Below are 12967 nucleotides of genomic sequence, written 5' to 3'. Positions count from 1 at the left end.
ATATTTTTTAACCTGGAACTGTACAATGACCTTTTTGTTTGTTTGTTTGTTTCCGAACAATATCTAGGCAACATTAATGTGACGCACAGAATTAATTAAATTAAATCAAGACTTGCTTTACATCAAATTAATTCATAATTGTTTTGTTTCGTTAGTAGATTTGTGCTGACAATCATGATGGTCAAATATCATCACTAATTAATTAATACTTATTACTTTTGTTATGATCAATATTTACTGTACTAATCACTTCACTACAGCGGTGGTTCACTCCCAAAATGGGATTTGGAAGATACAGATTTTTCATAAAAAACTATTTAAATATTGGTCTAGTCCTCACACGATGCAATCATATGACTTCAGAAGACCTTGAAAACAAACCACTTTTATGGTGCATTTTTGGAGCTTGACAGTCCCCATTCACTTTTATTAGAAGAGCAGCCAATAGATTTTGCAAAACAAAGTTATTTGAGTTTGGAATGGCATGAGGGTGAGTAAATAATGACAAGATTTTAAATAATTCTCAATCTGTTCTAATTTACTGGTGTTTCAGTGTGTGAAGCCTTGTTTTTGACTGTCAAGCTCAAATGCAAGTTGTTGTTCAGTCTTGTGCAGGAGAAAGCAAGCAGCTCATTACCACTGATGGAGTGTGATTAATGGAATGCTGATGTTTGAATATTCGGCCGACCGGGTGGATGGGGGCGGAGCCTTGGCTGGAGTGACAGTAGCCGCGTGCAGAACACTCCATCACAATCCAGTCCCTCTCCCCCACAAAGAAGAGATGGGGAAAAAAGAAAATGGAAAGAAAAAACAGCCAAGTGTGGCGAGGGATCAAATCATCTGTTAGCTCCAGTGGGCAGGCCCGCTAGATTACCAGCCAACTTTTCTAGCCATGTCAGCTGTTCTGGTACCAGCCCTGGTCGGCCGTGGCCAGACCAATCTGACGAGGCACTTGAGTGGGCAAGTAATTCATATTTCCTAAATGAAAGAACACAGATGGAAAAAAAAAACACCATCCCTCAGCATTTTTTTGCAAAACTAAGTGAAGGTGTGGTGTGGACGGAACTGAGGCAGTTGCTTGTGTTATAAAACGCAATTTCTGAAATGTACTGCGGAAGTACACTAAGACGACAATAAAACACAAATAGGGATCGAGATGAACACAGGCATGTACGAACAAGACAGTCTGATTACATTAACTAAAAGACAGCCGCACGCACAACTTCCTCTAACCTCCCCAAAATCTCTTTTGCGAAATTACAATTGCTGGCTTTCGGTCAAGTACACCATTTCCTGCTCCTGCTAAGAGGTGATTTGGTGTGCTTTAATTAACCTTGTAGACTAATTGCTAATAATGATAACCCTCTCCTGCTGGGCAGACATTGCCTGGTGTTTAACATGTTGCACAGATGCTGTGAGCAGGTCAGACATTGTACAATAGTGCTAATAATACTTTTGAAACAACCAGAGGTGCTAAATTCAAGGTGAGGACAAACAACTCCGATTACACGGAGGAAAAATTAAGAAATTATAGGACCAAAAAGGGGCCAAATGTTAGTCTATCCAGGCATACTAGCATTACTGTGATGTTTGCTGAATAAATATACATGTATATTTAATAATGCTTTCTATGAAGCCTGTATAATGCATTATAAAGCTTATCGGTTGTTTTTGTAGTTTATTAATTGCAATGCATTTAGGGGTGTGGTCCTGGTCAAGACAATCTCCTGAACTCCAAACTGAATGTCAGAATGGGAAAGAAAGGTGATTTAAGCAATTTTGAGCGTGGCATGGTTGTTGGTGCCAGACGGGCCGGTCTGAGTATTTCACAATCTGCTCAGTTACTGGGATTTTCATGCACAACCATTTCTAGGGTTTACAAAGAATGGTGTGAAAAGGGAAAAACATCCAGTATGCGGCAGTCCTGTGGGCGAAAATGCCTTGTTGATGCTAGAGGTCAGAGGAGAATGGGCCGACTGATTCAAGCTGATAGAAGAGCAACTTTGACTGAAATAACCACTCGTTACAACCGAGGTATGCAGCAAAGCATTTTTGAAGCCATAACACGCACAACCTTGAGGCGGATGGGCTACAACAGCAGAAGACCCCACCGGGTACCACTCATCTCCACTACAAATAGGAAAAAGAGGCTACAATTTGCACGAGCTCACCAAAATTGGACAGTTGAATACTGGAAAAATGTTGCCTGGTCTGATGAGTCTCGATTTCTGTTGAGACATTCAGATGGTAGAGTCAGAATTTGGCGTAAACAGAATGAGAACATGGATCCATTATGTATTGTTACCACTGTGCAGGCTGGTGGTGGTGGTGTAATGGTGTGGGGGATGTTTTCTTGGCACACTTTAGGCCCCTTAGTGCCAATTGGGCATCGTTTAAATGCCACGGCCTACCTGAGCATTGTTTCTGACCATGTCCATCCCTTTATGACCACCATGTACCCATCCTCTGATGGCTACTTCCAGTAGGGCTGTGCAATTAATCGAATTTCGATTTCGATTTCGATTTTGCCTCCCAACGATCACCAAAATAGTACAATCGAGAAAAAACGATTATTTTGCCTTGCGTTCTGAATGAAACGCGCACGCGCTCATCCGCCCCTCCCGAAGCCACAAACTTTCTCAGATCGGGAGTCTCGTGTGCAGAATTTAAAAACTCGGCGCGAGTAAAGATGGCAGAAGGAGGGCAGTTACAGCAGCGTTTGGTGAGCAAAAAAGGCAAAACCAACTCCGTTGTCTGGGAACAGTTTGGCTTCGAGGAATCAGACGACGAGCAGAAACATGCTACGTGCAAGATTTGCTACATGGTAGTGGCTGCAACGCAAGGGAACATCACGAATTTGTTTTACCACTTGAAAATTAAACACAGAGTGACCTATGACAATCTAATAAAGAAACAAAAACTGACGAGAGCAGGGGTGCCGTGTAAACGTCCTTTTTTCCCCTCATATTTTTCAAATAATTCTCTCTTTGTAAACTTTGTTCAATGCATGCGAGTGCTGCCGTATGTTTGAATATGACCAGTCGTTTTCGCCGTCATCACCCGGGTTTAGTGCCAGAAGACACGAATGAGAAGCCGCGCGCGCTGTGAGGAAATGTATCTCTGTGCGCTCATCCGAGAGCGCGCACACGTCTCTCAGCGCGCAAATATTGAGTTCTCTTTCAAGTCTTGCTCTTGAACGGACAAACTCACACAAAACGTATGTCAACATGTCCATCTTGATGAGTATCCTAGCAGACATAGTCTGTATATGCCTTAAGTGAACTTTATACAGTCGATAAAGACGACGCATATCCGATCCGGATTGAATAGCTTTTGTAAGTTTAATAGGATTCATCTTTAATTTATGCACTCAAATATGCAATGCTACCTTACATTTGATACATTTCTGTACCTGAAAACTAATGTTAGACGTACCTGAAAAGCATATCTAGCCGAACCATATTGTTGATCTTATTTATTTGTGATTATCATTTTTACGTGAATACTTTTATACTTTGATTTGAATATATGTTATATTATTTATTTTAATAGTTCAAAAAGTACAACAAATGTTACAATTTCAATTGAATTGTTGAAAGGTGTATTTTTAATAAATACAACACATTCCCAAAGTCATGTGAAATTATCGTGTTACATAATCGTGATTTCAATATTGACCAAAATAATCGTGATTATGATTTTTTCCATAATCGAGCAGCCCTAACTTCCAGTAGGATAATGCACCATGTCACAAAGCTTGAATCATTTCAAATTGGTTTCTTGAACATGACAATGAGTTCACTGTACTAAAATGGCCCCCACAGTCACCAGATCTCAACCCAATAGAGCATCTTTGGGATGTGGTGGAACGGGAGCTTCGTGCCCTGGATGTCCATCCCACAAATCTCCATCAACTGCAAGATGCTATCCTATCAATATGGGCCAACATTTCTAAAGAATGCTTTCAGCACCTTGTTGAATCAATGCCACGTAGAATTAAGGCAGTTCTGAAGGCGAAAGGGGGTCAAACACAGTATTAATATGGTGTTCCTAATAATCCTTTAGGTGAGTGTATATGTATAATGTTACAGTTTTAAACAAAAACTGTAACATTCAAATGGATGGCTGGACCCAAGGTTTCCCAGCAGAACATTGCCCAAAGCATCACACTTCCTCCACTGGCTTGCCTTCTTCCCATAGTGCACTAATGAGCCTTGGCCACCCATGACCCTGTCACCGGTTCACCACCGTTCCTTCCTTGGACCACTTTTGATAGATACTGACCACTGCAGACCGGGAACACCCCACAAGAGCTGCAGTTTCGGAGCCATCACAATTTGGCCCTTCGCTCAACTCCTTATGCTTGCCCATTTTTCCTGCTTCTAACCAAGTCTTCCACACAAGTCCTGAAAACTGAAGCCAACGTGTCTCGATTGCCCCCAGGTCACTCAATGGAACATAGACAACATAGATCAAATTACACTCCAAATAAATTTTTTCCAAAGATAGTTTCTGTCATTTTAGGCAGTTTTTATCATGCTGATGTTAGTTCAAGTGATCATTCTTTAAATAAGTTTGGTTTTAGTCAGTTATTTGATGCTATAAAAACAGGGGTGTGACGTCATGATGGACAGCTGAGATTGACAGCTTCTCTGAGAGTAGTAGTCACTGAGGCACTAATGGACCTTTTTTCGGGAACTTTGGGGTGGAGATTGGAGCTTTAACTTTAATTTCTTTAAAGGCGGGCGGGACCTTGATATCGCGGCTCATCTTTGCGCTCACTACTGCGCAGACTCGAGATCCAAAATGTCAGCACCATATTTGAACACTGGCTGCTTCACTTACATCAGGGGTGTCCAATCCTACTCCTGGAGGGCCACTGTCCTGCAGAGTTTAGCTCCAACCCCAATTAAACACACCTGTACCAGCTAATCAAGGTCTTATTAGGCACACTAGAAACTTTCAGACAGGTGTTGAGGCAAGTTGGAGCTAAACTCTGCAGGACAGTGGCCCTCCAGGACCGACTTTGGAGACCCCTGACTTACATCAACGGAAGAGAGTGAGGCCACATCGTCCATCTTTTTTTACAGTCTATGCTTCTAACACATCACCTGTCAGTGGTCATAATGTTATGCCTGATTGGTGTGTGTGTGTGTATACACACACACACACACACACACACATACCTATTTAGCAAGGATGCATTAAATGTATCAAAAATTACAACAATGTGACAAAAGATTTCTACTTGTAATAAATGCTGTTCTTTTTCACTTATTCATCAAAGAATCTTTTTAAAAGAATATGATATTTCCACAAAGACATTAAGCAACACAATCGTTTTAAACATTGATGATGATGATGATGATGATAATGATGATGATGATGATAATAATAATAATATTAGAAAATTCAGCTTTGCATCACAAGAATAAATTACATAATAAAATATATTAAAATTGATAACAGTTATTTGAAATAGCAATAATATTTCACAATTTTACTATATTTTTGATCAAATAAATGCAGTGTTGGTGAGCATAAGAGACTTCTTTTAAAAACCTTCTAGTTTTAGTCTTATAAGACTAGCAACTTTTGAAGGGTACTCTATAACCAAAATAATTCTCACTGGCGTTGCACCAGATATGTTCTTGATACACATGTAGCATTTGCAGCTGATGAAACAGCGGGCTTTAGTTTTAGACAATTTGTTGTGTTACTGCAGGCTGGTCAGTGAGTAAACTCATAGCGTGGGCGGGATGAATCTCATTATCGTGAATTCATGTGATCTCCAGTCAGCTCTGGAGTCTGGACACTACAGTTTCTCAGTGACATTACACCTTGTTTTTTTAATGCAACCCTAATTGAAAATCATAGCGGGTCTGCCCTTTAGCAGCCTGATCTAATTAGTGTACTTCAAAATCATGTCAGAAAAAGTTCTGGTCTGTCATCAGCCATGAACACATTGTATACTGCAGCCCACCAAGAATTAGCAGGTCTGCTGATTACAGTTATTAAAGGGGTGGTAAACCACGATTTCACTATTCTAACTTTAGCTAGCGTGTAATGTTGCTGCTTTAGCATAAACAACATCTGCAAAGTTACAACGTTCAAAGTTTAAAGCAAAGGGAGATATTTGCTTTTAAAGAAATCCATTTCTAAGAACTTCAGCAAACGGCCAGTAGGCGACTACACACATTCCTCCAGGGTTGGTGACATCACCAGGCTCAATATTTACATAAACCCCTCCTCCGAGAATATTAAATAGGGGGGTTGGGGGCGCCATTTTGTATAGCGGCGCTGTTGTGGTATAGTTAGGCTGGAGTGTTGTTGCCGCGATGCCGAGGAAACGCTGTTATATTCATCCGGATTGCAGGTCTGGGGTACTTGCTTTGTTCAGCCTTCATAGGGACAGGGGTGCGTTGCAGAGCGTTTAACATACAACATGTTATATGCACGTGTGTATGAGACAGAAGGGAACAGGCACGTGCGGGGCTACCGCAGCACATCTCACGGAGGGAAACTTTCACAATGTTCACGAGTTCAACACCGGATTTGCACAACGTCAGCTGCGTGAGACAAACACTGCCAGTGTGTGAATGCACGACGCGCGCGGGGCTCCCTCCCGCAGCAGTTTTTCACGGAGGAAAACTTTCACAATGTTCGCGAGTTCAATACAGGATATGCACAACGGCTTGACCTGAAAGCTGGATTTACAAACAGAAGCTGTTTACGGGCCACAACCTGTAAGTCTGATTTATTTTTCATCGATGTGTTTTCCTGTAATAGGTTGTAGCAAGGAAGTAAACAGATGACAACACTGTTCTGCAAACCAGTCTGTTAAATGCTTATTCATACTTAACGTTATCCGACGAACACCTATCGTTACAAACACTAACGTTAAAATCTCAACAGCGAACTTGGCATTAGTGTAAATGATTCTTTGATTAGAGCTTTTATGTATTATTTATCTAGAGGCATGCTAAACATGGTTCTGTGTGTGATTTGGCTACTATAGTAAAGCCAGTGTTTAGTGTTTTGGGTTAATAGTTCTTGCGACAGATATTTGGCTATAATCGTTCTAAAAATACAAAAGTAACAGTGCCATTCAGTAGCGATCACTATAGATCCGCAGTCTTTACTCATTAGGACTGAACAGGTTCTGCTCGATCATCTTCACTAAAATGTTCTGGGTCTGATTCGGGCTCAGATTGGTGTGGTTTTATTGACGCCATCGTTTCTAATACTGACCAAAGCACAGTCTACCGGTAAGGTAAGGGGCGTGACGTTTCCGACAAACGTACACTGCGGTTAGCGAATCACAACACACTGGGCCAGCTAACCAATCTGAGCCCATTGCGTATTTTTGAGGGACTGGCTTCATACAACCCGGAAAGCATCAGACCGTTTTACAAGGAGAGACAGAGCAGTGTAGAATAAATGTCAAATATATGAAAAATAATTATTATTTTTTTTAAACGAAGCATGAACACACGTTACAGTGCACCCCACAAACACAATCAAGCCTTCAAAACAATGTGTTTTACCACCCCTTTAAATGATTGAATTGTAACAATTTTACAACTGTTAACGGAGTTCATTTAACTACTTGAATGGCATGCTGTGATCACAAGTACCTGACCGTGCCTATCAGTACTAGAGACCAACCGACAGTGTTGGGCAGTAGATAGCTACAAGTAGCGACGCTACTAGCTTAACCACATTTTTCGGTAGCTTGTCAGTAGCTCAGTTACTTTTAAGGCTGTGTGTCCACCAAAGCGTTTTTTTAGCCGGCTGAAAACACTAGCCGCTCTGCGGAAAACACCTCGCTGTGGGCGCTTGAGAGCGTTTTGGCAGCGCAGCGTTTTTCTCAGTTGAGACTCTTTGCTTGTTATGATACGGAATATCTGTGGAAATTACTAGTATCTCATTTCACAGATAGTTTGTAAATAAAAATGTTGATACAATGTAAAGTATTTGCTCTGGCTCTTGTTTTAAATTATTTTGTTCCATCATTATACTGCTTGTTGTCATCTGTTGCCCCACCCCTCCTCCACTGTGATTGGACGGCTGGGTGAAAAGTGACACGTTAAAGAGCGCTGCGTTTTACTCAAAGTTGAACCTTCTTCAATTTTCGGCGACCGGTAAAAGAACGCTGAGAGCTTGAGCGTGAAATACTTGCGCCGTTCTAAAAACGTGGCTCTCCCATTGAAAATAATTGAATATGCCAGCCAGCTGCGTGAAAAAACGCTTTAGTGGACACACGGCCTAAAACAGTGTAGCTTCTCCAGTAGCTAACTACTTTATCCAGCAAGAAGCGGTGCAGCGTGACCAAAAGCTACACTCCGTTTTGGGTTATGATGAGTTTCGACACAGTAATGAGCGAAGCTGAGCCTTGTTACGCCCACTCAAAAGCGAACACTCCACTCATGAACCGCAATATGTCAGAAAACATGAAGTGGGTCAGAAATGATTTTGACCACTTGTTTGGTAGAAAGCCTTTCTTTAAAGTGAATCTCTTTAAAGTATCTTAATTTTAATCAATGTTTCATCAGCCAACTACCCCAGATTTAATACATAAGAATAAATAAGAAGTAAATGGTCTATGGCAGACATGACATGGAGGTGCTGGCGCGATCACTTGCATTGCATAAATGAACCGAAACGCAGCGTATAGGCTATTTACCTCACAGACATGAGAAATGTGTGTGTGTATAGAAAGCTTGAAATGACGACTTTTAAATACAAGAATATTATATTTGTTAAGGCTCCATAGGAAAAAACAACAACAATAAATTCCACCTTTGGCTTGCACTTTGTTTTAAGGGTCCATTTATAAGACACAAACCACACAAAACTACTGACGTTTTAATATGATCCAACTTATTGGATCTGTGAGTTAATTGCTGATATTTTGAGTTTACATTGCTGGTGAAGTGTAAGGCATGATCAGGAATATTGTCCAGCAAGCAGGGCAGTCAGTTAACTTGCAAAGGGAATTTTGACCATGCATTTACAATTTAACCAGTGATATCTCAAAAAATAGGCTAACTTACGTCAACATAACCAACGTGACAACCTGCTTGCACAGGGAGCGTGCTGGGGACTATTTTCAGACACTGCATAATATCATTGCACCGCTGCACCCATGGTACGGCAGCAAAGTTCCTTGATTATTACGCAGGAATGAAAGTATATTTCCTAGCCATATCGGCCTAGAAAATCGCAACTTTTTCATTTTCCGTCAGTTTTAGTACACAATGTAACTACAAAAGAGTCATGTTTTAAAAAGGAAAAAATATCGCAACTCTTTAGTCATTTTTTGAGCGAGATGCTATTGGTCTAATCAGATTCAATGATGTATGCTAAGCTATGCTAAAAGATCTCCAGACCCGGAGATCGGCTGAATGGATTAGAAAACGGTAAAACTCAACTGTTTAACTCTAGGGGAGTTGGAAAATGAGCCTATTTTCCAAAAAAGTGGAGTGTTCCTTTAACAATTATTCAGTTATTTGTAACAATGTAATTGTAAAAAAAGAAGAAAAATAGTTTCAATGTAGCTAGCTACTTTTTTATAGTAACTTGTAATGTAGCTAACTACTTTTTTAGAAGGGTAGCTTGAATGTAACTTAATTACTTTAACTTACAAGTAGCTTGTAAAGCTACAGTTTCAGAGTAGCTAGCCCAACACTGCCAACCGTTTAGCACAATTCAGTTTACCAGAGGGATTACACTAGAAAAAAAGAAAAAAACAAGTACAGTAATTAACGGCCGAAATAAATGCAGTGCGTTTCGCACACTGCTATTGGTCATGGTTCAGGGACTTGGCGAACAGATAATTATACGGTTGAAATGAAGATGGTGACTCTGACGCTGGTGACTCTCACTCTAATGGACGCACAGTCTCTCTCTTCACCCTGTAATCACGTCACTAAGACTGGCGTCCAGGAATAATTTTGAGTTGTAACTGTGCGGTAATGACTTGCGTTTGCTCCCAGAGGGCTGCCTGCAGGAGCTCAATGCTAATCCATTCACACTCGGTTTTAAGAAGATTTCCATTTGGTAACAGCATCAAACTCATTCAAAGCCATTCATCACCACAATACCAGCAAAGACAAACACATAAAATCTTAACACTATTACAGCAACACACCAGTTGTTGCCTTGAAGTGTTGAAGGAAAAAAAATATGGAAGGCCATTTCTATCATAGTGTGAAATAAAGTTTAAAACAAAAACTAAAGTAACATTGCCCCTTTATACAGCTGTGTGACATTTAAAGATATGAAGTCACAATTGTAAGATATCACAATCACAATACACCACAATTACTAGAAATGAAGTAAACTTTTAATTGTGAGATGTAGTGACAGTTATGAGAAATAAAATAAAAATTGCTATTTCATGAGAAATAGTCAATAATATTTTGGTAACACTTTAGTTTACATTTTTATAAAAAAAATATTGGTCACACTTTAGAGTTAAGTCCAATTCTTACTATTAACTCCTAAATTTTTTCCTAAATAAACTCCTAATTACTACTTATTAATAGTTAGTAAGGTCATTGTTAAGTTTAGGTATTGGGTAGTATTAAGAGATGTAGAATATGACATTAATATGTGCTTTATAAGTACTAATAAAAATCCAATATCCTAGTAATATGCATGCTAATAAACAACTAGTTAATAGTAAGAACATTGGAATGTTCAATGTAAATTAAATTATATCTGTCATTATATAATGTGTTAATGACTTAATTAAAGGTGCAATATGTAGGATTTTTGCAGTAAAATATCCCAAAACCACTAGGCCAGTGTTATATTTTATATTTTGTTCAGTTGAGTACTTATAATATCCCAAATGTTTCCAATTATTTGTAAATCGTGAGAAAATTGCGATTTTAACCAAGGAACCATGACGTGTGAGGGAGTCGCCTGTCACTGGCGTCATATCCGCGTTACCCTCGGTTTCTGCTTTTACTGCCGTAGAAACCATGCCAACAGACGTGGACAACTGCATAAAGTCTCGCTGTTGTAGTTTCGTTCAAACATTATGAACCATGCCAAGCAGACTTTGGAACAAAATGAGAAATCAAAAGAGGACCGGTATCGACGCAGCGTTTTCAAGATGGCGAGAGTTTTGCAACAAACTTCGACTTGACAGAGATGCCGTTCTTGCATGTGCTTTATTAGACAGGTGAGCAAATGTACATAAAACAAATCAATGTTATGTAGCTCAACACAATGAAATATTAGAATATCATCAGTATGATGTTCTAATGTTAATGTAGCTTATACTGCAAGTCTACATACAGCCAACAAACTAACACACAGAAAAACATTATAACTTTCAACACACTCAAATGCAGTTTAGATAGTGTAGACCAAGTGAAACAACATTGAGTTTCCTCACAATTTTAATTTGTCAAATAAACGGACCTGTATGAGTAGTAATTCAGCACTTGCAAGTAGTTCGGTAGAATGCGCCCTGCTTCATACCACAGTCATGTTAAAAAACATGAATGCATTCACTCATCCATAAACATTATTAGATCCATCGTTATGACGACAAGTTCCATGATTCCACGCTTATTCACTGCGTCATCAATCTACACCTTTGTTATTGTTTTAAAGCGGTTAGCGACCACAAGCGGCGAAAAAATACATAGTGTAGCTCTAAAGAAAGCTATTTAATAATATCATTATCAACATGTACCATATGCAAATTGTAAAGTAATTAACCCTGACCAGTAATTCAATTATATTGATTGTTGTAACAAAACACATTACGGTATATTGCTTTTAATATTCAATTCTATTAATTTAATTAATATGTTAATAATTATTATATTAATAATATTACATGATATAATATGCAATAACATTATACTAAAGGGGGTTTAATGCTATTTCATGCATTCTGACTTATTTACACTGTTAAAAAATTGGATTCTCATGCTAAACATGGCCAAAATAAAATAAAAAAACGAGTATTTCTGTGCCAAATACACTCCTTCAGGATTCAAACAAGTTTTGCAAAGTTTTTTTTCCCCCCGAATATGGCCCTGTATGACGTCATAAAGGGTGGAATTCCTTGTATGGGCACTTCTCCCAGATGAGCGCGTGCGCACATCAACCAGAGCGAGAGCAAGATCGTGTCCATCAACAAGCTTTGTTCGGGTTACGGGAGCCGTCGCCAGCGCTGTCATTTTGTGTTTAGACCACGAAATCAACAATATCACTAAAGAAATGCGTTTCTGGTTGAGGGAAAGATAACCTTATTCAGCTTCCCAGAAAACACAGGAAACAGTGTATGCAGTTTGTGTTTCCGGAGCAGAAATGGAGTTCTGCAAGTGTGTTTGTTTGTTTCCGGTCATGAGTCGAAACCGCAGGAGTTGAGCGAAACTGCATCAAATGTCTGTGTTTTGTTGGCAATCGGCGCGCAAGTGCATATGATGTAAACAAGACGGACGTATAGTGAATCAAAAGTTATCCAGGTATAATGCCATGATGTATTGTGTGTAAGCTTGTGACTCTTTAGCTCAGCCCACTGCACGCCTGCACAAGCTCGGCTGTTTTCGTAAAGAATCGGTACAATTGAAATAAAGTGTTACCCAAAATGTTACTACTGTTTACAGATTTCCAGACTTTCTGTGATAAGAAGGGAGTGGATTAGCAGGGGCCTGAGATAGTTGGTCAAATTAACCCTTGTACACTTCACTACTTAATCAGAGAACACTGGTGCGGCAAGACAGCCAAGCTAATTCACCCTAAATCAAATGAATAAATCCCTGAAACAACACTAACAACATGGGCCTCATCCATTTGGAAATGGCAGCCGTTCAGGGCACTGATGGGTTTACTTACAGCATAATGAGCCCGAGTCCAATTCACAAACACTGTTTAGAATCACTAAATTTACTGTGAGACATCGGGTCTGTTCCAGCACCTACTGACTATTACCAACATA

The 12967-nt window shown here is 39.6% G+C and overlaps 1 protein-coding gene across 2 annotated transcripts in view; it reads right to left on the bottom strand.

Moving 5' to 3' along the window:
- dpyda (dihydropyrimidine dehydrogenase a) overlaps positions 1 to 12967 on the bottom strand; it is a 307704-nt gene that overhangs the window by 167216 nt on the left and 127521 nt on the right. The window lies entirely within an intron of this gene.

Source organism: Gobio gobio (assembly GCF_949357685.1).
Source record: "Gobio gobio genome assembly, chromosome: 23".
Classification (NCBI taxonomy): Eukaryota; Metazoa; Chordata; class Actinopteri; order Cypriniformes; family Gobionidae; genus Gobio; species Gobio gobio.
This window is presented reverse-complemented; position numbering and strand designations above follow the sequence as displayed.